General features: G+C 40.0%; 1 protein-coding gene and 1 long non-coding RNA gene across 4 annotated transcripts in view; one reads left to right on the top strand and one right to left on the bottom strand.

Annotated features, from left to right (window-relative positions):
* Positions 1-25,981, bottom strand: part of EPS8 (EGFR pathway substrate 8, signaling adaptor) — a 246,782-nt gene that overhangs the window by 171,452 nt on the left and 49,349 nt on the right. For 2 of the 3 annotated variants that reach the window (XM_078338267.1, XM_078338273.1), the window contains exon 1: positions 622-711. The exons of the other annotated variant lie outside the window; for it this stretch is intronic. The gene's annotated coding sequence lies outside the window, so the exon portion shown is untranslated. Of the gene's footprint in view, positions 1-621; positions 712-25,981 lie in introns of those variants that run through there. 3 annotated transcript variants of the gene reach the window in all.
* On the top strand, positions 610-24,511 carry LOC128928668 (uncharacterized). Its single transcript, XR_013522447.1, has 2 exons — positions 610-800; positions 22,546-24,511. It is a non-coding gene; the product is annotated as an uncharacterized LOC128928668 (long non-coding RNA).

Here is a 25,981-nt window from a genome sequence, read left to right as displayed (position 1 = left end):
CTTCGCCCCCGGCGAGGAGGGCGCCCCGGGCGGAGGGAGCGCGCGGGTGGCAGCGCCCCGGGTCTGGCTGCACAGCTCGTAACCCCCGCCCTATGGCGGCAAACAAGCCGCACCTAAGGACCAGCCAGCCTCCGTCTTCCTCCTCCGGCCCTCGGACCTGTTCTCCCCTTTTTGTCACTTTCCTCTTTTTTTTTTTTTTTTTCTCTTTGGTCTTCCTAATCCATGCGGTAAACTGGTGGTGCCCACGGTCCCTGGGAGTCTCCCAACCGCCGGTCCTTAGTGCCAGCCTGCAAGCCCAGACCCGCCTCGCCCGGCTGCCAGGGAGCCTATTTTTCACGAAGCTCTTGCCAAAAAGCCCTGGTGCGGTTTGAAGGCTTCTTTTACTTTGTGCCTCTCGTGCCTTAACCAACCCTCATAACCTCCTCTCTGAGTAACCCATGGAGCCTCTAAAAGAGAAGTCCATCTTGTCATGGACACTGTTTTCTCTCTTAAAACCCCTCATTGCCATAGCTGCTCCCCCTCCACCCTCCCATGCTGTCCTAACTTCAAAGTCAGCCGAGTTCCAGAAGGCAACCAAAGCCTATAAATTAAACTTGGTTCGCAGAGATTGGACCTGCTTACTTTGTGAAGCGAATGAAAGCACAGCCAGGGAGAGATGAGACAGCAGGCCGAGGCGGACGTGAAAGCCATTCTAAAAGTTGGAATCGACCTAACGGCTAAGCCCAGTCCCCTATTTTAAGTGGGAATCCTCTCTCCAATATTTCCACCGGACCACTATCCGCTTGAACATTTCCAGTGGTGTAAGTTTCTATTTTTATCGTTACATATATCCATGATTACTTGTTGAATATTTACCTATGCCAGGAACCAAGCAATTTACATGCATTATTCCTAGGCCTTAAAATGAGAATAGCCTTATTATACCTATTAAACACATTAGGAAGATGAAGCTCAGAAGTTCCCTTCTGTTTGCCAAAGCCAGTGCTGACGCCAGAATTAACAGCCAGGTCTGTGTAACACCAAAGCCTGTATCATCTATGAACATCAAATCAACCTCTCCAACACCACTGGTCTTGGTTTTGCCCCTAGGAAGCACACAAAATGAATCTCTTTTTTTTTTTTTTTTTTTTTTTTTGAGACAGAATCTCACTGGGTTGCCCAGGCCGGAGTGCAGTGGTGCTGTCTCAGCTCACTGCAACCTCCACCTCCCAGGTTCAAGCAATTCTCCTGCCTCAGCCTCCCGAGTAGCTGGAACTACAGGCTGTGCTACCACACCAGCTAATTTTTTTGTATTTTTAGTAGAGACGGGGTTTCACCATGTTGGCCAGGCTTGTCTTGAACTCCAGACCTCATGATCGGCCCTCCTTGGCCTCCCAGAGTTCTGGAATTACAGGTGCCAGCAACCACATCTGGCCAAATTTCATTCTTACAGACACTGCAAGCCTTGAAATAGTAGGAGCAACTATTATTAATTAAGTAACCAACAGATCTAATACATTTCTTCAAAAATTCTCTTTTCAGTGTTTTTTCAGATAACATAGTAAGCTGTCATTGTCACACTACTCAACCTGCATTGAATGTGTTTTGATTTTTCGTTCTCCTCTCTTAATTGGACAGTCAGAATACAGCATTCAAATACAGTGGGCCAAGAACTGAGTTCCAGTTCTCCAGCTGCTGATCAGCTGCCCCTTTGATCTAAGCATACCCTTCCAGTAAGGCCTCCCAAATCTGTATTAGGTTTTTCTTTTAGGAAACACACTACCTAGATTCAAATAGAACACCCAACTCCATTTCATATGAGCTAAATTAATCCCTATCTTCCACCTTACATAGTCTGTACTTCTATACTTCCATGTATTTAAATCTTAATTTTTATTTTATTCTTATTAAATTTTATCCTGTTTGTTTTAGGACATAATTTCAGGTAAATACTAGTAATCACTTTTAACATAACATTTGTAAATTTAATAAATATGCCTTCTTTGGCTCCATTTACATAAGAAACAGTAACACAGAACAGGCTTTAAAAAGAGACTGTGATATAGTAAAATATATATATTTGGTCTTCATCCCATTCCCAGCCATATAGCTCATAAATCGTTGAAATTTCCAAAGTGATGAATGTCTTTTTATACTTTAATGAATTGACTGATAGCTGGTGGCTCTTGGATAGCTTCGGTATGGGGACTGGTCACAGGAAAGACCAAGCGTGATTAGGGTGTTGGGACTTTCAGCCCCACCCTCTAACCTCTTGGGGTGGTTAAGGTCATCGGTGGCCCATGAGTTGATCAATCATGCCTCCACAAAAACGTAAAAGGAGGGGGTTACATGAACTTCCAGAGGGGAACATGAACAATAAAACACTTGGAGATTCCTGGATGGCGGTGCTCCCAGAGAGGGCATAAATCACCCTATGCATCTCTTCCACTGTATCCTCTGTAATATCCTTTATAATAAAACGGTGAACATGTTTCCCTGAGTTCTGTGAACTAGAACTAGCCAAATAACCAAACCCAAGGAGGGAGTCATGGGAACTCTTAATTTCTAGTTGTTCAGTCAGAAGCACAAGTAAAGCAACCTGGGGCTTTTTTGATTGGCATCTGAAGTCGGGGCAGTCTTGTGGGACTGAGCCCTCAACCTGTAGGATCTCACATTATCTCTAGGTAGACAGTGTCAGAATTGAATTGAAGATACCCAGCTTGTGTCTGCTGTAGGATTGATTGGTTGATTGCTGGTAGGGGAAATTCTCACACACTTCTTGGTAACCAGAGCTCACCGAAGTCTTCTGTGTTGATTGTTGAATAAGAGAATAGGAAAAATAAGAGAATAAAAAACCCACTTTGGTTTGGGGTTCTTTACCCTATATCTTCAGACAGCTCACTACCAAAATAGATCTCCAAGATAACAGCCATTTATTAACCAACACTTTTCAACACTTTAGTTCATGAAACCATACCATCACCAACATGGAGTTCATGAAGGTTTTCTAGATGCTTTGCTGAAATAAAGATTTACTGTTTTTGGCATCCCCAAATCTACTGGTCCAAGCAACTCTTTCAAAAGGAAGGAAGCTAGTTAAGTAAGATCTGTTTTCAGATTAACCCATTCTGGTATTAGTGATCCCCACTACTTTTTCTATGTGCCTAAAACCATTGCTAATAATCTGGTTTATACTTTTGTCAAGAGTCTACATCAAACTTCCCTATTTGGAGTGTCACTATACACAAGCTTTTCCTTTTTGAAAATCTGATTAGTTTATGTTGGTATTTGGGATGAAAATGATGTAGGAATGCTGTGGAATGGAGATAGATACCTGGAGTGAATGGGGTATTGAAAATATGGAGCAGGCCAGGTGTGTTGGCTCACATCTATAACCCCAGCACTTTGGGAGGCTGAGGCTGGCCAGTCACTGGAAGGCAAGAGTTCAAGATTAGCCTGGGCAACATGGCGAAACCCTATCTCTACTAAAACTAAAAATATTAGCCAGGTGTGATGGTGCATACCTGTAGCCCCAGCTACTTGGGAGGCTGAGGCATGAGAATCCCTTGAACCCAAGAGGCAGAGGTTGCAGGGAGCCAAGATCACACAGATGGACTCCAGCCTGCATGACAGAGGGAGACTCTGTCCCAAAATATAGAAGCAGAGTCTACAGCTGGGTGTTAACACTACATACAGAAAACGTAGAGAAATTATACTGACTGGATTTTATCTGGGGAGTAAGACCTATCTCCACACTACCCAAGAGTCAGAAGAATTCTTCGAACATCCCTGTCCACTCCCACTACCCAATCTGATGTATGAATATAATTTAGGGACTGCTGTGTATACCTCTGCAGACTCACAGCCTTAAAGCCATGTAACGTAAAACATATCCATGAGTGAATCTGGAAAAGGTACACTGTAGCTTAGAATAATATTATTCTTTTTATGATCTAAATCTTCTAAGTATAAGTCAGTAGACAGGTAATTTCAGGTTGGTTACCACCATTGTTATTATTTCACATTGTTGAAAGAACAAACCAAATTGCTTGGGTTATTATCTTTGTTCTCATTTTAGGAGGTGCTTGGGCTTGCTTCTCACTTTGCATCTGATGTTTCTACTTCTGCTTAGTTATGGTTCTTACACCCATTTGGGTTAGCAAACTCAGTTTGCTTTAGCCTTCAAATGTCAAAAGGCTCTAAATTTATTTTGTACTATGTCATTAGAAATGTATGGAAATTTTGAAGCATGGTAAGTATTCTTATCAAGGAAATTTTTTTCTAAATATAGCTTTTATTTTCACCAAAAACAAACTATATTAGTTAAAAAATAAATAACTATACAACATTGCTTGCTCATGGATGAACTCTTTAGCTTTTCCATCTTGTTGAATAATCAAGAATTAGTTTTCCACAAAGGGAAGAAAATCCAACCAGTGTTACTTGAGTAAAAAGCATCTGCAAAGAACTTGAATCTTTTGAAGAATTTAATGAGTGTGAAATGGTCATTCATTCAACAAATGCTTTTGGACTCAACTAATAATTATAATTTGAAAGAATACTTTAGTTGAATCCAATAGTGTAGCTGAGGTAAGAGGGTAAATCAAGAGAGACCTTTGAAAGAAGGAAAAGGGAGAAAAGAGACCAAATGAGACAGACAGAAAAGATAACAAAAGTCTAAGGAAAAAGAGGGAACAAAATAAAATATGGAGGACATTGGGCGCTCCTTCAGGCAAGGAACTCCCCATCTTATACACTACACTTAAATGCAAGTACGGAGTTGGCACATAGGTTTGTTTAAGCTTCACACAGAAAAGTTAATTAGATCATTTGAAAAGTTCTCCAGCTACAAATCACCTGGATGTTGCAGAAAATATGCTTTGATATGCTTTGATATGCATCGTAGGACCCTGAGATAGTGAAGGGAATCTCTCAGGGTCCAAAACGAAAACAAAACAAAATTGCTGAAGCAGGTGGGGTAGGCAGTAATCTTTTAATAAAGACTTAGACTGGTTTCGAGGTGAAGAAGCTAATCTTTTAAATCGCATGTTAGCTGACTCTGCTGGAAGGAAGTCAGAGTGGTTTCAGGTCCTTAGGCCCATAAGTTCCCAAGAGAAATAGACAGAAATCCTCTTTGGAGAAAAATAACTTCAAGTTAGTGTCCCAGAATTTCCCACAAATAAACATCAACCAAATAGGAATTCAGAATCAAAGATCTCAAGACATGTAAGAAAATTCTGCTGACACTCAAGTCAGCAGAATAAACAAACATAATTCAATTTATGAGGCAAAAAACTAATTACTATGATATGGCTGCATAAAGAAATTAAAAATTAAAATCATAAATAAAAATCTATCCAAGATGACTAGGCATACATGAAAAAGAACCCACCAGAACTTTTGGAAAGGAAAAATATAACTGCTAAAATTTGAAACCCCATGGAGAGTTAAAGAGTAGATTAAACATATTTGAAAAGAATAATGTAAGCTACATATGAAGAAATTATACAGAATGCATCACAGAAGAGGAAAAAAAGAGAAGAAATAATAAACATTAAGAGATATGGAATATAGAGAATGTTAAGATGTTACTCATGTCTAATCAGAGTCCCAGAATGAGAGACTACAAAGAATGGTGTAAAGGCAAGAGAAGAAGAGACAATAGCTAACCGTGTTCCAAGATTAATATAGGACCTGAATCTAGAAAACGAGGAAGTCCTGGCTATGTACATGTATCAAGAAGAAAATGAAATAGAGGCATTACACACACATGTATCACATAAGATACATGAAAAAAAGCAAACCAATAGAAACGACAGTGAAATTGCAAAACAACAGAAGAAAAGGGAATCCTAAAAGCATAGGCAGGGGGATTATTATCTACAAAAGAAAACAAGTAGACTGAATAATTTTTCAACAGCAATAATGGCAGCCAGCAGACAGTGGAATATTTTCAAAATGCTGAATGAAAATAACTGTCAACCTATAATTTAGTGTCCAGAAACATTATGTTTTCAGAACAAAACTGAACTTAAGACATGTTTAGATGAAATCTATTCTTTTTACCACCTTCACAAGATGAACTTCTGAAACACACTTTCAGATGAAGGAAAGTGACCCAGTAGGAAATACTGGAATACAAGAAAAAATGGTGAACAAATAAGTTGATAAACATTTGGTTTAATATAAAGAAGCCTGGTCTGTATAAAATAATATTAATAATATGAAATTTGTGAGGTTCAAAAGACACAATTTAAATGCTGGAGAATAACTTACAAGTCAGAAGGAGGATAATCAGGGTTAAATCATTCTGAGGTTCTTGAATTGGTTTGAGGAGGTTAACATTAATTTTAAGTGTCCTTAAGAAAAATATTCACAATAAGATTTTAAGAGAAATGATCCATATGGTACTTCACAACCTCCATTTTACAGGTAAACACACACACACACACACACACACACACAACTGTCATAAAGTTAGTATGTGATGAAATTGAGATTTAAATTCAAGCAGAGAATGTGGCTTTGACCATTATGCTCCACAATATCTTAAAAACTCAAAAAGAACACAAACGAGATGTAGAAATTCCAAACCAGTAGAGGAAGGGAAAAAGAATAAGAAGTAAACAAATATTAACAATCAATCGTCCTCTGTATGCCATAAAAAAGCGAGAAAAGAAATGTAGAAGGAAAGGAGAGACCTAGAAAGGTAGAAGGTAAAGACTGAGAAGAGAAACATTCAAACACATAAATAATCACAATACAAATGGACTAAACCCTCTAGTTAAAAGACAGAGTCAAAGCAGTTTTTGAAGATATAGCTGTATGTTACTTAAAAAGATAAGAACGTGGAAAGCTTAAGATATATCAATTATAATAATTAAAAGAAATCTGATATAGCTATGTTGACATCACATGCAATGGACTTCAAGATAAAACAGCATTATTGTGGCTAGAAAACATCGTCACATAAGAATAAAATCTAGAAGAGGAAATTGAAAAACTTATTATCATGGCGTACCTATTTCCACAACCATTCAACCACTAAATTATTGATATCTCTCTCTACATATATCTATCTCTATCTCTCTCAAGATAGACAGATAGATAGATTACTTATATAGAGACCTAGATCAATATATATATATAATACTTATATATGTAGCATATAGCAGTTAGAGGATACACTTCTCAACAAACCCATAAGAAATATTTGTAAAAATTAACCAGCATACCTTAACACATTTCTGAGAATTTGCATCATCTAGAAAAGGGGTTAAAAAACTTTTTATGTAAAGGACTTGATAGCAAAAGCTAAGGTTTTTCGGGTCAATGCTCTCTGTTGCAACCACACAACTACCCGGTGTAGCTCAACAGCAGCCATAGATAATACATAAGTAAATGAACTTAACTATGTTCCAATTAATGTAAGACACAGTAAATTCAAATTTTAGGTAATTCTTACACACCTCAAAATATTATCCTCCTTTTGTATTGTTTGACCATTTAGAAGGTACCAACTGTTCTAAGCTCGCCAACTATAGAAACACAGGGGACAGGCCAAATGCGGCCCACAGGATAGTAAGTCACTGACCTCTGATCCTGACTCATCTCTGTCTGTAAGACAGTAGTGTAAAAAATCAATAGCAGACCAACTTTTTAAACGTTTAAGTTTAAAATAAATTTTTAAGTAATTATATTTTGATTTCTAAAGATAATTTAAATGGAATTTAAAAACAGATGCCTGACCAGGCACGGTGGCTCATGCCTGTAATCCCAGTACTTTGGGAGGCCAAGGCAGGTGGATCATGAGGTCAGGAGTTTGAGACCAGCCTGAACAACATGGTAAAACACCGTGTCTACTAAAAATACAAAAATTAGCTGGGCATGGTGGTGCACATTGTAATCCCAGCCACTCAGGAGGCTGAGACAGGAGAATCGCTTGAACCCAGGAGGTGGACGTTACAGTGAGCAGAAATTTCGCCACTGCAGTCCAGCCTGGAAGACAGAGCGAGACTCCATCTCAAAAAAAAAAAAAACTCCCAATAATGTATGAAATCATAATGAAGAAATCATAACAATAAAATTTACGAATACGTTAAATAAAGGGAAAAAATTCTAGTATTTTCTGTTAACAAAATATTCTATAGCAGTGAACATGAGGAAACAACCACTATGTTCCACGGTATAGATTACTCTTAGAAACAAAGTTGAGTGAAATCACAGATTATGCATAATAAGATACCATTTTTACAAAGCTCAGTAAAGCATAACTAAATGATTTATTATTTAGGAGCGACACACATTTGTTAAAAAGTTTGTTTGTAAACAAAGGAATGCTTATCACAAAATTCAGGATAGTGGTTACCTCTGAAGGGCAGGAAAGGAATGAAATGAGGAGGATAACGTAGATAAATCTAAATCGCAGCAGTATTGCAAGGTGGAAAGGTGGATCACAGATGCTCGTCTTTTTTTTTTTTTTTTTTTTTTTAATTTTTTGGAGACGGAGTCTTGCCCTGTCACCCAGGCTGGAGGGTAATAGTGTGGAGTGTAATAGCGTGATCTCGGCTCACTGCAACCTCTGCCTCCTGACTTCAAACAATTCTCCTGCCTCAGCCTCACTGCCTGTAAATAACTGGGATTACAGGCACCCAGCTAATTTTTGTATTTTTAGTAGAGACTAAAATACAGGATTTCATCATGTTGGCCAGGCTGGTCTCAAAATCCTGACGTCATGATCAGCCCGCCTCAGCCTCCCAAAGTGCTGGGATTGCAGGCGTGAGCCACCATGCCCAGCCCATAGGTGCTCATCTTAATTATCATTCTTGTTCCTCTGAGGAGGAGAAGTTGTGGAATTGGATACAGCAGGGAGGAGTTTAATGGAGGGAGACAATGAGGGCTAGGGAAAGGCTAAAAGCGTGAGACAGAATGACAGAAGGACAGTGGAATTGTTGCTCTGATTTGTGGTCAAAGTGCTCCAGTCACATCCTCTTATTTACCTGGACTGAGGTCATCAGAATGCCTCATTGCCTATTATCCCTGAGCTTTGAATGACTGATAAGCCCCGTACATTAAAACAGACAAACAAACAACAATAACAAAACAAACTCCTTTCTGAGAAAGACCACAGATACTCTGTTTCCAATTCTAAATGTGAAAGTTTATTTTTATGAAAAGGTTGATTTCCTTCAGAAATTTTTGTGTTCTGTATAACTGAGGGAAATTTAACTGTAGAATTTGGGAGTTATTGATCCATTTACTAGTAACAGCCGAATGTTCTTTAAAATGCAAAAGAGACATTTGTTTTATCTTTTTGAGAGAACGGTGCTGTTTGTTCTGCAGAACTGGAAATTCGCCATTTACAAAGCACTTATCTCACTATTTACAGCTTTTTCTAATCAAATCTAGGTTTTTATTTTCCTCCTTGTGCCTAAGCAAAATAAAAAAAAGCAGATGAGAATTAAAAGGGAAGAAAATAAAATAACTGTGGGGGGAACCTTCAAAAAACGATCTATTTAAAATCATAGTCGAGCTTTAAAATGGAATTCTACTATACAATTGAGAAGAACGAGGTGGCGACACTAACTACTAGCTTGGATAGATGGCAAGATAGATATTTATTAAGGCCGGGGAAGACATCATGTTGCCATACATTATGTAGTATGAATTAACTTATGTAAAAAGAGGAACAGAGAAATATATGCCAACATTCTTCCAGTATTTTTATGGGGGAGAGGGTGACGGTGTAATAGGAGTTATCTTCACTATTTCAATAGTTAATTTATTTCTATAATTGAATTTTAAGCCATGGACCTGTATTATTTTGTAGCAGAGAAAATTTAACTTAGTAATATTTTAATACTCATTGTGAATGTTGCATGTTTCTCAATTCTTTCCTCCTGCTAGAACTCAGGCAGATTTTTCAAACTTCCACCCCTAATGTCCAAAGTCGCATTTTTGTGTCTTTAGGATTGCTGAGCTAGAATTCCCCGGGTCAGCTCATTGGCATTGCAAACACAGACACTGTTTCCTTGAGTTGGCACCCAAACTTTCTTCTCACTTAACAGCAGAATCCTCTGCAGAGAAAAGAAAACTCTGATTGCAAATTTGGAAAGTTTTAAAATGCAAATTCACATTTATCAATAGCTATCTCCCTGAGCTCACTTAGATTCAAGGTAACTCACTATTTACCTTGAAGATCATCTTCCTGATCACAGCACAGAAACCCCAGTTTTGTTTTTACTGTTGTTGTTTTTTAATCAGAAATTCATTGGTTGCCAAGAAATTCCAATTTGGGCAAGGCAAGAGCAAATATATCCCTCAGTTTTTTGTTGTTGTTGTTTTGTTTTTTGTTTTTTGAGACAGTTTCACTCTGTTGCCGGGGCTGGAGTGCAGTGGTGTGATTTCAGCTCATAGCAGTCTGCACCTTCTGGGTTCAAAAGATACTATAGCCTCAGCCTCTCAAGTAGCTGGGACTATAGGCGCATGCCACCATGCCCAGCTAAGTGTTGTATTTCTAGTAGAAACGGAATTTCACCATATTGGCCAGGCTGGTCTTGAACTCCTGACCTCGTGATCTGCCCGCCTTGGCCTCCCAAAGTGCTGGGATTACAGGCATGAGCCACACTGTGCCTGGCCTATCCCTCAGATTTTAAATGTAACTTCATCTTAAAGGACTCAAAAAACACATACACAACCCCCAACACACACAGAGAAAGAGAGATACTCTCATCATTCTGGGAATTCATGACTATAGTGCAGACGTACACAATCTCTAAAGTATGCATGAAAACCTGTTCACTTTCCAAAAACACCAAAAGTTTCCTATTACTTTAATGAACACTTTTTTAAGATGCAAAGCTTTCAAAGCATTTTCTATACTTTATTATATATATGAAGGAGGCACTTCTTTCTTTCTTTTTCTTTCTTTCTTTCTTTCTTTTCTTTTTTCTTTTTATTTTTTTTTTTGAGGCAGAGTCTTACTCTGCCACCCAGGCTGGAGTGCAGTGGCACAATCTTGGCTCACTACAAGCTCCTCCTCCTGAGTTCAAGCGATTCTTCTGCCTCAGCCTCCCGAGTAACTGGGATTACAGGCCTGCACCACCACACACGGTTAATTTTGTATTTTTAGTAGAGACAGAGTTTTTTCATATTGGCAAGGCTGGTCTTGAACTCCTGAACTCAAGAGATCTGCCCGCCTCGGCCTCCCAAAGTGCTGGGATTACAGGGTGTAAAGCACTGCGCCTGGCTGAAGGATGCATTTCTGATCTCATTAACCACACTCATCATTCTGAGCATTCATGACTGCACTACGGAGGTACACAACCCTTTATCCAAAACCCTTGCAACCAGATGTTTTTAATTTTGTAAAGGGAATGTGATGCTTATACCGTATATTCATCCCACCCCAAATAAGGTATGTAATTAACACATTATTTCAGCAGCAGAACATATTCTCAAAAATTAGAATGAACTTCCTAAGTAGCCTCACATCAGTTCAGATAAAATTTGCTGCCAAACAAGTAGAAGATGAGTTAGGCTTTGCTACCAAATGGAATTTGAAAACAAGCAAAGAACCCAAACCAACAAAATGAGTCTTCGCATTTGCCCCTGCAGGTCAGTCACCGCACACATACAGCAGTGCCTACGGGCGCCTGAGTTGTTGTCTTGGAGGTAGAGTCCATGGCTAACATTTTGAGGGCTTGAGGTCAGCCTCTCTGCGTCTTCCTGCCTCTTTGCAATCTGGCACCCTTCCATTAGTTTTGTTGCTATCATTTCCTCTGCCACCTTTCCTGCTCTGTTAATCTATTAACTTTTAATCTGCTGTGACTTAATGAAATAGATACCAAATGTCTAATTATGCATGAAATTTGAGAAAGTAGGTTTTACATAAGAAACGCAAAAGTTCTTTTATAATAAGATACATAAACCTCGCTCATATTCATGATAAACCTATTTCAACAATTTAAAGGCTTGTTTGCTAGTGATTTGCACCTGTATTTGCAATTTCTGAGATTCTTATCTTTAAAAAAAAAAAAAACCTCCACCCTCTGCTTTAAGAAAAAAAGAGAGAGATTCATTGTCTAATTTTATGATGTCATCTATTTTCAGGATCTGATATCTTATAAAACCATATCATTATAATATGTGCATATTTGACAGTTATCAAAAATTAAGCTAATGTTTAAAACTTATTCACTCTAGCACAAAAAAGGTCTGATAATAAAGAGTGAAGTGTTCATAAAATCTTAGAAGTAGAATCTCAGCATGACTTTTGTAAACTGTAACAGCCAATTGCCAGTATTTTTATTACCATTCAACTTGGAGCCCTTCCATATTCTGTCCCTGCCTTCTGCGTTCATCCTCCTTTATTACTGCTCAGGATGAGCCTTTCCACAGCCCCAGCATGTGGAGCCCTTCAGAGGCAAAGCCCTCACAGGCCACACTTCTCACTGCGACACATAAGAAATCTGAGGAGGGGTAGAGGGGTCGCGAATGGAAATCAACACAGGAATGTCCAAGACGCAAGGTTTCAGGAGGGAAGTAGCCAAAGCTGGTCAAACATCAGTACAGAGCGCCAAGAGGGTGAAGTGATGAAAGCCCTACTCCCGCAGAGTACTGGGAGCAGTAAGAACCAAGAAACCCAATCAGGTGACTCAAGCATAGGAAAGAATCCTGAGGTCCTCTGACTCACCCATTTAGCAAAGTCCAAGTACCTGCCAAGCACAGGGATGGGCCCTGGAGGCAAAAAAAAAAAAATAGTACAAATGGTCCCCACCCTTCAGGGTGTGCAGCGTTAGCAGTTAGACATAAATAACAACAACCATATACCATGTCATAAAAGTACAATTTAATACCAGGCACTATCTGAGCAGAGGGACATGAGTGCCCGATGCAGCTATGCAAAACCAAGAGTGACGTCACAGAGCCTTGCTGTGCTTCCTTTCACCGCATGGCTTCCAAGTTCCATGCTGCCCCTCCAGCTCTCTGAGGTGCTTCCACCCCAGCGCCTTAGCACTTGCTCTTCCCTTGCCCGAGGGCGCTCTTCTTCCAGATTGCTACACGGCTAACTCGGTTCAGGACTCAGCTCAAGTGCCACCTCATCAGAAAAGATTTATCTGACCAACTGCCCTGTTTAAACTATACTCCTACCCTGCATAAACACACACACACACACACACACACACACACCGCACTCTCTCTCCTTTCTCTCTCTCCCTATTGTATTACATTGCTTTTTTATCACAGCGCCTATCACAATCTGAAGATCTTGTTCAATTATTTATTGTCTGTTTCCCTCATGTAAATTCTGTGAGAGCAGGGATATCTGTCAGGTTTGTTTATTGCTATAGATCCCCAGTGCTGGGCAGAGTTTAATGAATGAATAAGGAGAAATTTAGGCTGAGTTATGAAGAACTTGTAGCAGTTTATCAAGGGAATGGGCAGGAGGTGGAGGCAGGAACACGGAATGTACATAAACACGAATAGCGGGGAGTCAAGGCACTGTTGAAGAATTTAAAGAGGGAAATAAAATAATCTGTTCCTGGCACACAGTGTGTTTATATTACATGTTCTTAAATAAATGAGTGAATGCGTGAATAAGTGGTTGAATTAATAAACAAGGTTGTGCTTTAGAAAGTGTGTCGGGGGCAGGCCTGGCGCTGGTGCGCGGCGGGCTGTCTTGCAGCTTTCCGGGCTAACGCAGGTGAGGTGGAGCTGCTACAGTCCTGAACTTAGAGATCCCCAGATTGGTAAGGAACATTACGGCAAGCCAGTGGCTGAAGATACTGAGAAGTATCATCAGGAGCTCAAGGACACTCAGCTCATCAAAGCTGCTCCAATACCAATAACAAGCTCTGTGTGCAAAGACTCCATAATCAGTAAATTCACCACCGTGATCATGAAGGGGAAAACAATGTACTGGCCCAGATCCCGCATGACTCTGATTCTGGAAGCTATGAAAAGGCAGCAGTTTGAGAAGTACCATGATGTTTCTGCAAGGGAACAGCTAAGCATTGAAAGCAACCCCTATACCAGTGGTCCCCAACCTTTCAGAAACTGGTTTCCACAGGCAGGGGAGAGGGGGTCGACGGGAGGGGGGATGAAGGGGATTGAAGATTTCATCAGGCATTGGATTCTCATAAGAAGTGTGCAGCCAGGCCGGGCGCGGTGGCTCAAGCCTGTAATCCTAGCACTTTGGGAGGCCGAGGTGGGTGGATCACGAGGTCAAGAGATGGAGACCCTCCTGGTCAATGTGGTGAAACCCCGTCTCTACTAAAAATACAAAGACTAGCCGGGCATGGTGGTGCGCGCCTGTAGTCCCAGCTATTTGGGAGGCTGAGGCAGGAGAATTGCTTGAACCTGGGAGGAGAGGTTGCTGTGAGCCAAGATCACACCGTTGCACTCCAGCCTGGGTAACAAGAGCGAAATTCTGTCTAAAAAAAAAAGAAGTAGGCAACCTAGATCTCCACATGTGCAGTTCACAGTAGGGATCGTGCATCTGGGAGAATCTAATGCGGCTGATGATCTGACAGGGGGCAGAGCTCAGGCAATAATGCTGATCGCTCACCTTGCTTGCTCGCCACTCACCTCCTGCTGGTGACCTGGTTTCTTTTTTTTTTTTTTTTTGAGACGGAGTTTCGCCCTTGTTACCCAGGCTGGAGTGCAATGGCGCGATCTCAGCTCACCGCAACCTCCGCCTCCTGGGTTCAGGCAATTCTCCTGCCTCAGCCTCCTGAGGAGCTGGGATTACAGGCACGCGCCACCATGCCCAGCTAATTTTTTGTACTTTTAGTAGAAACGGGGTTTCACCATGTTGACCAGAATGGTCTCGATCTCTTGACCTCCTGATCCACCCTCCTCGGCCTCCCAAAATGCTGGGATTACAGGCTTGAGCCACCGCGCCCGGCCCGGTGACCTGGTTTCTAATAGGCTATGAAACTTACCACAGGTTTGTGGCCTGGGGGTTGGGGACACCTGTCCTACATTGTCTTCCACTAGGCAGTGAGAAGCTGTGAGCCTGTGATTGGGCTGGTACCCATCCTCAAGGGAGGCCATCTCTCCTGGGTCCCTGTATCCTTACTCTACCATTGTCACCACTTCCTGGCCATAAAGTGCATGATCACTAAGTGGCACCAAGGGATGCTGACGCCAGCCAGAGAAGCTGTCACATGGGCTGCTGGAGGTTTTTTACAGCCAGGGCCCCATGATTGAGAGGAATCATGACATGCACAAGATGGCCAAGGCCAACCTTGGCCCACCACAGCTAGTGGTGGTGGTTCCAGAAGGAGCCCAGGGCCCTCTGCTGCAAGAAATAGTGTGAGCCACTGCCACTTTGAAAAATACCTGTGGGTTAAGAATGTAGTTCCCTTTTAGCAGTCAGCAGGCCTCGTGAAAAGGATGGAGCAGCTCGATTATTGCCTGGTAATCGTTCTTTCTTTGAGGCTAAAATTTGCTCTCTCTGTACCCATCTTTTTGTAAAGAGAGAACACGTTGTCTTGGAAATGTCCTCCTAGAAACTTAGGACCCAGGTATCTCTTCCCGCAGCTTGGGATGGACCTTTTGATGATATAAAAGGAAGCAGTTTTAGCTATTAGAAAAGATTTATTAGAAAATTCTCACACTAAACTGGTATAGCATGTGGTACAGTACTACCATTCACTAAAACTCTCCGGAGGGGGAAAAAGAAAGTGTATAAGGATAGACTGATGGAATAGAAGATAGGAAGTAAAGAAACCTCAAAGGCTGGTCTTCAATGAAGAGAAAAATAGGGTTCCAAAATGGCTTTAGCCCTATCCCTGCCCCAACCCCACAGAAAACTAGAAACAAATATATAGTGCTAAGATTATCAGCAGCAATATACTGAACTCCAATATAAGGAGGAGATGGTTCCTGAGACCACAGAAAAGTGAAACAACTTTGAGCAGATGGTAAGAAAATCAGATGCCCATATCCAGCACACCCTTCCTCTTTCCTGGCACCAAAAATGTGGAAAAATTCCCTTACTCATGGTTTCTATACTGGAAAAAGTGAGATCAAAGTGAGGAACAAGCTTCTCCACCATCTCGGGTTCCCTAGCAGGAAACCTGTCTTTGCCTCAAACCACAGGAAGCATACAGAGCGATGTAGGTAGAAATATCCCTGAGGGCAGCCAGACACAAGGAAAGGAGGTGTAACTACCATTCCCAACCCTGGAAACTCTGCTCTGTAACTCCGCTCTATAAGAAAATGCCAAATCAGAGAGGACAATCAGCAGCACCATGCAGCAGGAGGTACATTCCACAGGTTGGTTCCCCCAGGCACAAACCCACAGGTACATTCCACAGGTTGATTCCCCTAGGCACAGACCCCTAACCAGTTTTTCCACGCTAATGAGTTACCTTCTTTCAGACCTTTCTCACTGAAAGTACACAGTCAAATAATTAAAAAGAAAAAAGAATGAAAAGGAGCAGAGATCACCCACAAGATATAGAAAATTACCTCAACAGACCAAATCTAGGAATTATTGGTGTTCCAGGAACAAAAAACAAATACCATGTGTTTGCCCCTGTAAGTGAGAGCTAAATGATGAGAACACATGAACACATAGATGGGAGCAACACATGCTGGGGCCTATCAGAAGGTGGAGGGTGAAGAGGATCAGAAAAAATAACTAATGGGTTCTAGGCTTTATACCTGGGTGATGAAATAATGTGTACAATAAACCCCCATGCCACAAGTTTACTGTGTTCAAAACTGCACATGTACCCCTGAACTTAAAAGTTTTTAAATAAAAGAATTATTGATGCTAAGACAAATTGAGCAAGAGCAAAGGGTAGAAAGCTTATTCAAAGAAATAGTAACAGAAAACTCTCCAATACTTGAGAAAGATATAAATATCCAGATACAGGAAGGTCAGAAGTCGCCAAGTAGATTTGACCCAAATAAGACTATTCCCAAGCATATAGTAATCAACTCAAAGGTGATCAACAAAGAGAGGACCCTGAAGGCAGCAAGAGAAAAATAAACAAATAACATAGAAATGAGCTCCAATTTATCCAGCAACAGACTTGTGAACAGAAATCATATATGCCAAGAGGGAGGGGGAAGCACTTTCAAAGTGCTAAAAGAAAAATGCTGTAATCCAAGAATACTATATTCAGCAAAACTATCCTTTAAATATGAAGGACAGGTAAAGTCTTTCCCAAACAAAAGCTGAGCAAATTCACCACCACTAGAGCCATTTTAGAAGAAATGCTAAAGGGAGTTCTTCAATCTGAAATATAAAAATAGTAATGTGAAAAAGAAGTTTGAAATTATAAAACACACTAGTAAAATTAAGAACCCAGACAAATCCGGAAAACTCTAACACTGTGTTAGAATTATAATTACAGTATAAAGCCCAAAAGACAAACCTATCAAAACTGAAATCACCATAGCAACCTTTTAAGAGATAAGCAATATGAAAATATCTAAACTGAAGTGATATAAAGTTAAAATGTGGAGATTATGAAGTCAAAGTGTAGGGTGTTTAGATTTTTTTCATTCTTTCTATTCTTTGCGATCTAAGTTTTTATTTCTTTAAAATAACTTACGTTTTTTGCTATTCTCATAGTAATGACCATGCCAAAACCTATAAAAGATTCACTAAAAAAGGAAGTCACGGTCAGGTGCAGTTGCTCATGCCTATAATCCCAGCACTTTAGGAGGCCGAAGTGGATGGATCACCTGAGGTCTGGAGTCCAAAACCAGCCTGGCCAACATGACAAAACCCTGTCTCTACTAAAAATACAAAAATTAGCTGGGTGTGGTGGTGGGCACCTGTAATCCCAGCTACTTGAGAGGCTGAGGCAGGAGAATCACTTGAACCCAGTAGGCAGAGGTTGCAGAGAGCTGAGATTATGCCATTGCACTCCAGCCTGGGTGACAGAGGAAGACTTCATCTCAAAAAAAAAAAAGCAAGTCACTTAAGCACAAAAGAAGACAGTAAGAGATGGAAAAAGGAAGAGAGAAATTAAAAATAACTTGAACATAGCAACAAAGTGGCAATAGTAAGTCCTAACTTACCGACAATATCACTGAATGTAAATGGGCTCAATTCTCCAACCAAATGACATAGAGTGGCTGAGTGGAAAAAGAAACAAGACTCACCTATATGGTGCCTTCAAGAAACTCACTTCACCTATACAGACACGTGTAGACTAAAAGTGAAGGAGTGGAAAAAACATTTTATGCAACTGGAAATGCAAAAAAAGCAGGAAAAGCTGTATTTAGACAAAATAGACTAGAAATCAAAGACTTTAAAAGCAAACAAAGGTTATTATAACGATAGTGGCATCATTTCAGCAAGAGAATGTAACAATTATAAAGATATGTGCACCCAATGCCAGAGCTCCCAAGTGTATAAAGCAAACATTAATAGATGGAAAGGGAGATAGAGAGTGTAATACAATAAAAGTCGGGGATTCTACTCTCCGTTCTCAGTAACAAACAGATTATTCACACAGAAAATCAACAGATTTAAACCACGCACAAGACCAAATAGGCCTAACCGATATTTACAGAGCATTTCATCCAACTGCTGCAGAATACACATATTTTTCATCAGCACATGGAATGTTCTCCAGAATAGGCCATATCACATGCTAGAAAACAAGTTTCCACTAAATCAAAAATGTAGAAATCATATCAGGTATGTTTTCTGACCACAATGGAATAAAACTAGAAATCAGTAAAAAGAGAAACCTCAGAGAATACACAGACACATGGAAATCAAACAGCATTCTCCTGAATGACCAGTGGGTAAGTGAAGAAATTAAGAGAAAATTTAAACATTTCTTGAAACAAATGAAAATGGAAATACAACCTACCAAAATCTACGGAATACAGCAAAAGCAGCAGTAAAAGGGAAATTAATTACAATAAATGCCTCCATCAAAAAAGTAGAAAGACTTCAAATAAACAATCTAAGGATACACCTCAAGGAACTAGAAAATCAAGAACAAACCAAACCAAAATTAGTAGAAGGAACAAAATATAAAGGTCAGAGCAGAACTAAATGAAATTGAGATTTAAAAAAATACAGAAAAATCAATGAAACAAAAGGATAGTGTTTTGAAAAGATAAACAAAATCAACAAACTTTTGGCTAGACTAAGAAAAAAAGAAAGAAGACCCCAAGAAATAAAATCAGAAATAAACAAGGAGACATACCAACTAAGACCACAGAAATGCAAAGAATTAGAGATGATTATGAGCAACTATTAGCCAACAAATTGGAAAACCTAGAAGAAATGAATCAATTCCTGGACACATACGACCTACCAAGATTGAACCATGAAGAAACAGAAAAAATAATGAAGGCCTGAACTAGAACGTGAGGATAGAGAAGAGATCACATTTGAGAAGCAAGCCACATTGTCATGTGATTGATGTGGAGGAGTCGAAGCAGAACGAGGATTCTGGTATGGGTGTCCAGGTGGGAAACCAGGCAGGGCGCTGCAGTGGGGAGATAATCCATTCCTTGTTGGAGATCTGGGGATTGAAGTGCCTTTTTAACAGTGAAGACAACTAATATGTAGTGTAAAGTGTAGGCCTAGGAATATAGTCAAGACAGAAGACAGACTCGGTATAGATGGATCTTCATCTTCAGAAAGCTCTGTTAGAATGAGGAGACAAAACGTAAGGACCATTTAAGACATCAAGAGGCAGAGAGAAGAAAAGGCGTCTCCACAGAAAACTGAGAAGCAGCAGCTTAGGGTGATAAGATGAAAACTACGGGTTCAAGCCCCTTGAAAACATGCAGTGTGCTATCTAGATCACCAGTGGTCCCAGTGCCCTGGCCTATCAGAAGGACTCAAATACACTGGAAAAATGAATCATGAAAAGCAGGAAAGAGGGAGGGATGGACAGGAGCTTGGAAGGAGTGAACTGGTTAACAGTAAAACTACAAATGTAGCAAGAAAGATGGTGATAGCTAAGAATTCAAAACACATTTTATTTCTTTTTTCCCCCATCATCCAGGCTGGGGTGCTGTGGCGAGATGATAGCTCACTGTAAGCTCAAACTGTTGGGCTCAAGGGATCCTCTTGCCTCAGCCTCTCAAAGTGCTGGAATTACAGGTGTGAGCAACCACACCCAGTCTGAAATGTATTTTTTAATTATTTTTTATTTTTTTTGAGACAGAGTTTTGCGCTCGTTACCCAGGCTGGAGTGCAATGGCGCGATCTCGGCTCACCACAACCTCCGCCTCCTGGGTTCAGGCAATTCTCCTGCCTCAGCCTCCTGAGTGGCTGGGATTACAGGCACACGCCACCATACCCAGCTGATTTTTTGTATTTTTAGTAGAGACAGGGTTTCACCATATTGACCAGGATGGTCTCAATCTCTTGACCTTGTGACCCATCCGCCTCGGCCTCCCAAAGTGCTGGGATTACAGGCGTGAGCCACTGCGCCCGGCCCTGAAATGTATTTTATTAACAGGCCAGACGATGTTTTGACCAGGTTCCATAGCTTCATTTAGTCAACTCTTATGGCATCCTTGTAAAGTAAGGATTATTATTATCCACACTTTACAGATGAGAAAATGAGGCACAGAGAGGTGAACTTCCCTAAGGTGACACAAGAAGTCAATGAGAAGGGCAAGACTGAAACCCAGCTGTCCAGCTTCAAAGCCGACGTTTGCACAGATGGAAGAGTGTACCTTGTGAGGGTATTTAAGTATAGGCGATTTCAATGGAATGGCAGCTTTGTGGCCTGGGAAGGTGAAAGGGAGGCGAGGAAGTAGAGAGAGCAAAGGTAAACTGCTTTTGCAGGGAGCTTAGCTAGGAAAAGAGGATAGACTAGTAGCTGGGAGGAAACATAGGAGTGGCAGAAGCTGTTTTGTGTTTTTAATGAGTGAGTCTGGAGCATGTGGGCTTGATAGATTCTGTTTACATTACACTGTAGAATTTGCTCAAGGAAAACGAGGGGGTTGGATGAAAAGACACAGATTCCTTCCAGCTCTGAGTCTACTATTCCACAACTTTTAAATTCTTTCTCAGTGAAGCCAGATGGAAGATTTCACTTGATAAAATTAGTTGGAAAAATCATTTACTACACTTTTAAAGAGGTATTTAAATAGAAACCCAAAGACCTATTTATTCTAATATCCTTTTAATTCATGAGCTTTTAATGTTTTCCCAAGCTGGTCTGTGACATTTCTTGGCCTAAAGAGAAATCTTAAGTTTTTATTGTCTTTACATTTGGCCTAAATACATGTTTCTGCTTTCCTATCTGAGGTTAGGAAAGGAGTCATGGTCATCTTGGGTTCCTATTCTTTTTCTCCATCACCTTTTCCTTTCTGTACTCTGCCCCTCTTTCCACATGAAGAAAAAAAATCAAGTGCAGGGATTTATGAAAAAAAAAAAAAAAAAAAAAAGCGATGTTTCTTTCACAACACGTCTTAAACTAATGTCATCACTAGTGAAGGTGCTTTCTGCAATTTTCTGTCTGCTAAATATTCCATGAAACACCTGAGCTTTCTCCTAACCTGGCATCTTTCACTTATGCTAAGCTTTCTCTTTTCTCCTTCTCTTCCTATGAGCAAGAGAGAAGGACAGACTGGTAGCTGGATAGACTGGTAGCAATGGATGCATGTTAATCCCAGAATTACTCCGAGCCTCATTTTCTTTCTACATCACTGCACAAAGCCCTTTCTCAGCATGCCTGCTTCAATTATACATGTTCATATTTTTTCATACTTTTTGCACTTTTTTATCTCCAGTCACTCCTTTTCCTATCCATACGTCAGTTTTCAATTATCCCCTAGTAGAGCTATAAGAAAGGGAGAGATTGGCTGCAAAAAATAGAGAACTCATTTTTTTTCCAGCTTTCAGATGTGTTTTGGCACCTACCAACATTGGTACATTCTCAGTTTTGGAAATTCACAATATTTCAAACAAAGTAACGTGCACTGGGAAGACTCGTCTCAAAAGGAATTAGGGGGCTATTCACTTAGCACATCTTTGCTCCTTGCTCATTTCTATTCTGGGCACTCCTCCATACAATGGATGAATAGCATTATCTCTCAGAAAAATGCAAATAATCTTCACCGAGAGATCTTTATGTTTTTCTCTAAAGTATGATATCTTTCTAACCCACAATTCCCTGGAGCAAGGCGAAAATTAAAGTGTTTCAGGTTCAAAGGTGTTCTCTCTGAAATCCTGATGAGCTAGCTTCAGACACGAATGAGAGTAAACAGGGATGGTGATGATATCCTAAGTGGATCATCTTATAGTGTTAATAAGTTGGAAATGAGATGTGGCTGCCTAGTATCAATAATTGATTTATTCACATTTTCCCTGACACACGTTAATCCAAATCCCAGCATTCATAATAGTAGTTACTGTATTTTGGCAGGCATGTACGTACCAAGCAGAGATGAACAGAGCACAGATAATTCTGTCAGTACTCTAGCCTGTGCTACAGTGGCACCTCATTATAAAGAGATCTGAAACATTTTGTGACAGCAGGCAACCCTTATGTGGAAATAATACAAGTCTCAGTATCTCTAAATCTAAATAATGATTTACACCCTTTATCTTTACAGGATGGGCTTTTGGAACTCTCAAATACTGTGGAATGCTCAGCAGCAACCTGGACAACCTAAGTACTTCTCTATATAATTGAGCCACATTTTCAAATATTGACAGCCCTGATGACTCCAAACCAATGTAATTAGCTTAATCAAGTATACTTTCCTCCATCTTAATCTTGGTAAAAAATATTTTTACATTATTTAATACAATTAAAAAGCTGTTCCTTTGTTCTACTTCTTACTTTTATTTCTTTCTTAATCAAGAATACTGAAAGCCTAATTTTTAAACCAGGAAAATGTTCCTGGAAACATTTCAATTTTCAGGAAATTGGTTCCCTAAGAATATGGAACATTTTAGCTTAAAACAATTAATTAGCAAATGACCAATGCAAATGCTTTTTATTAAATTTTACTCCTATTTTTACAAGGGTTAAAAAAACTAAAATATGTGCTTTGTACCATCAAATAGTTAAAATTCATCTGTATGTAAGAACGTGAGTCTTCTGTAAAAGAAAACATTTTCTCTAAATGAGTTTTTGAATGAATCAATTTCCTCTGTTCCTGGGTCCCAACAGTTTCTGAGTTTTTGACAAGTCTTGTCTCCTAGAGTTTCTGATACTCTTTCCAAATGTGTAGTGGGAAGAAGCATCTCTGCTTTTTCTGGGAGACAAAGCCAGAACTCTCAGGCCACAGTCCTCTCTCCTGACCTCCTATCCTTCCTCCCTCTTGGCTCCCAGAACTCCTGCCAAGGTTACCAACGGGCTTTAACCCAATTCTAACGTTTTGACTGAGGCCTTGGAGAGGCAACCCGGACTTTTTAAACTTTGTTCTTTTGTTTTGTAAAACACAAGATTAAAAGATTATTATAAAATATTGCCGTTGGAACACCTAAATGGCCTTGGCCATGCTTACATTTGGCAGAATCCATGAGAGCACTGTGGTCCCCAGGCCCTTTAAGAGGTGGAGTTACTTCTTAAATGGATTTGGACCATATGCAATACATATAAGAAAGCTGCATTTTCCCGCCACAGTGGAAAACATCTGTTTTGCTAGTGAATTTAACTCTACTGCCAGAGTAACTTTCCAGATGTTTTGAAACTCTAAACAATTATATCCTTTCTGATCTGCTCTGGCTCAAAAATTGATTTGCTAAGAAAACGCATAGGTCTGTGACATAAAGGAAAACAATAATATTTATCTTTACCAGTCCGTATTACCAAAACATTTTAGACATGGCCTTGGATTAATGGTATAACATAGATTACTTTTCTTTCTAAAACATGCATACAGACATGTATACACACAGGCTCTTGGAAGGGAATATAGTGCAAACAGAAAATCATTCCCAATCCCCTCAGTGTAAATAACTGCTGCTGGTAGACCACTTATGCTCCTGTCATTTCTCAGCTTTTTCATTGGCTTAATTTAAGGGTACCCTGGTAGGATGTGAGCATGCCCAGCACATGCTTAATCCCCTCCGGTTTAATGCCTCCTGTATAGCATGCAAAGTATTTTACACGATCTATTTCAGCCTTCTGTAGCATCTGCTTTAGCTATTTCTCCCCAGTGAGCCTCTAGCCACTGTTTTGTTGTCATTGTTTTTTGTTCATTTAACGTTGACATTATTTGAAGAGATGATTTTTATTTTGTATTTTATACTCAACTGCCAAACGATACAATATTTCTTTTTTCTACCTCACTGTATCTCATGATTGTACTTTGTGATCTTTATCCTAACCCTGTTTGAATCTAAACCGTCTATGTTTTCGTTCCATTTATGTTCTAACTCCTCGACTTTTTCAAATACTCAGCTTTTCCTTTTCATTCTTTACAAAGTCTTTCAGCAGATCATAGTCCCATTTTCACTATGATCCAGAAATGCACATGTTTGAAAGGCAAATTCTAAGCTGAACAGAACAAACCTATTGTGTATTCAAGTTCAGTATGTATTTTTGCTTATAAATATTTGCCATCCTTTTGTATGTGTCTTCATTTCATGTTATACCTGAGTTTCTAAACGCAAGACTGTGCTTTGAGTATTTCTTTAGATTGTAAAGTTGGGCAGTCCTTTCTAATAAGCACACTTCCTTTCATTCATACTCTGGAACGTAGCCCACATCTTGTTCACCTTCGCATTACCAGTGCCTGATGCAGAGAACCTGGAAGACACTCATTCACCATTCATGGAATAACCCTAACATTTGCTTGGCTGGGGTTTTATGTCTCAGGCACTGTGCTAAGCATAGATTACATGTGATGTCACGTGATCTCAACAACTCTGTGCAGTAGACATTATTATTCCCATTTTACTCTTAAGGAAACAGAAACTCAAGAAAAAGAAAAACTCTACTCATGTACAAATTGACATTGATAGACAGTTGCAAATTATTTAGCTCCAAAGGCAGGCTCTCTGAATGACACGAAAAACAAACTTAAGCCATACAAAACTTTTCTTTCCCATTTTCCTCTATCCATGGCTGGTCCCAGGGAAAACTTTAAAATAGAATTAATTTTTCCGTATATCTTTTCTTTCCCCTTATACCTAACTTTCAGTGCCCAAATCCCTTGACTTATCCATCCAACCAATCTCAGAAGCTTCTACTATGGACACTCCCTCCCACATCCAGGGTCTACCTGCCATGGTCTGTATCCCCACCTGTCTTCAGCCATACTAAATTCTGGTTTCTCCCTTCATCAAATCTTGGGTCTTCTTGTTTCATAATCCTTGAACTTCTGAGATTGAAACATTGTTTATTAGGCATGGCGTGGTGGCTCACGCCTGTAATCCCAGCACTTTTGGAGGCTGAGGTAGGCGGATCACAAGGTCAAGAGATGCAGATCATCCTGGTCAACATGGTGAAACCCCATCTCCACTAAAAACAAAAATTAGCCAGGCATGGTGGCATGAGCCTGTGGTCCCAGCTATTCGGGAGGCTGAGGTGAAAGAATCACTTGAACCCAGGAGGCCTCGAGGTTGCAGTGAGCTGAGATCGTGCCACTGCACTGCAGCCTGGGTGACAGAGTGAGACTCCGTCTCAAAAAAAAATTATCTGCCCATTTTATGGGCAAAAAGTGTCTTTGTAATGCCTGTAATCAAAAAGAATGAACTTAAATTGGACTGAACAGAAGCTTAGGGCAGCACCTCGGCAGGATCCTCATTGTCCACCTCCAATCAGACTTCACTGCACTAGGCTGACCTCTATCTCCTAAAAAGAATCCTGGTTGAAATACACAATGGCTTCAGATTTTCTTATGTAACTTCCATGTTGAAGCCAGCATCAGAATTAAATCCAATGGTAAGGTCTAAAAGTGAAAAATAAACTACCAGCAAACTCATTAATTATTAAGTGAGTCTGTTAAATCACACACACACACACACACACAAGGGTACAGTCGTTGGGAATTATGATGTCTATTTTTTGCACACTTCTGTAATACGTTTATTTTT

The sequence above is a fragment of the Callithrix jacchus genome, chromosome 9 (assembly GCF_049354715.1).
Source record: "Callithrix jacchus isolate 240 chromosome 9, calJac240_pri, whole genome shotgun sequence".
Classification (NCBI taxonomy): Eukaryota; Metazoa; Chordata; class Mammalia; order Primates; family Cebidae; genus Callithrix; species Callithrix jacchus.
Note: the sequence above shows the minus strand (reverse complement) of the source record. Positions and strands in the feature narration are given on the sequence as shown.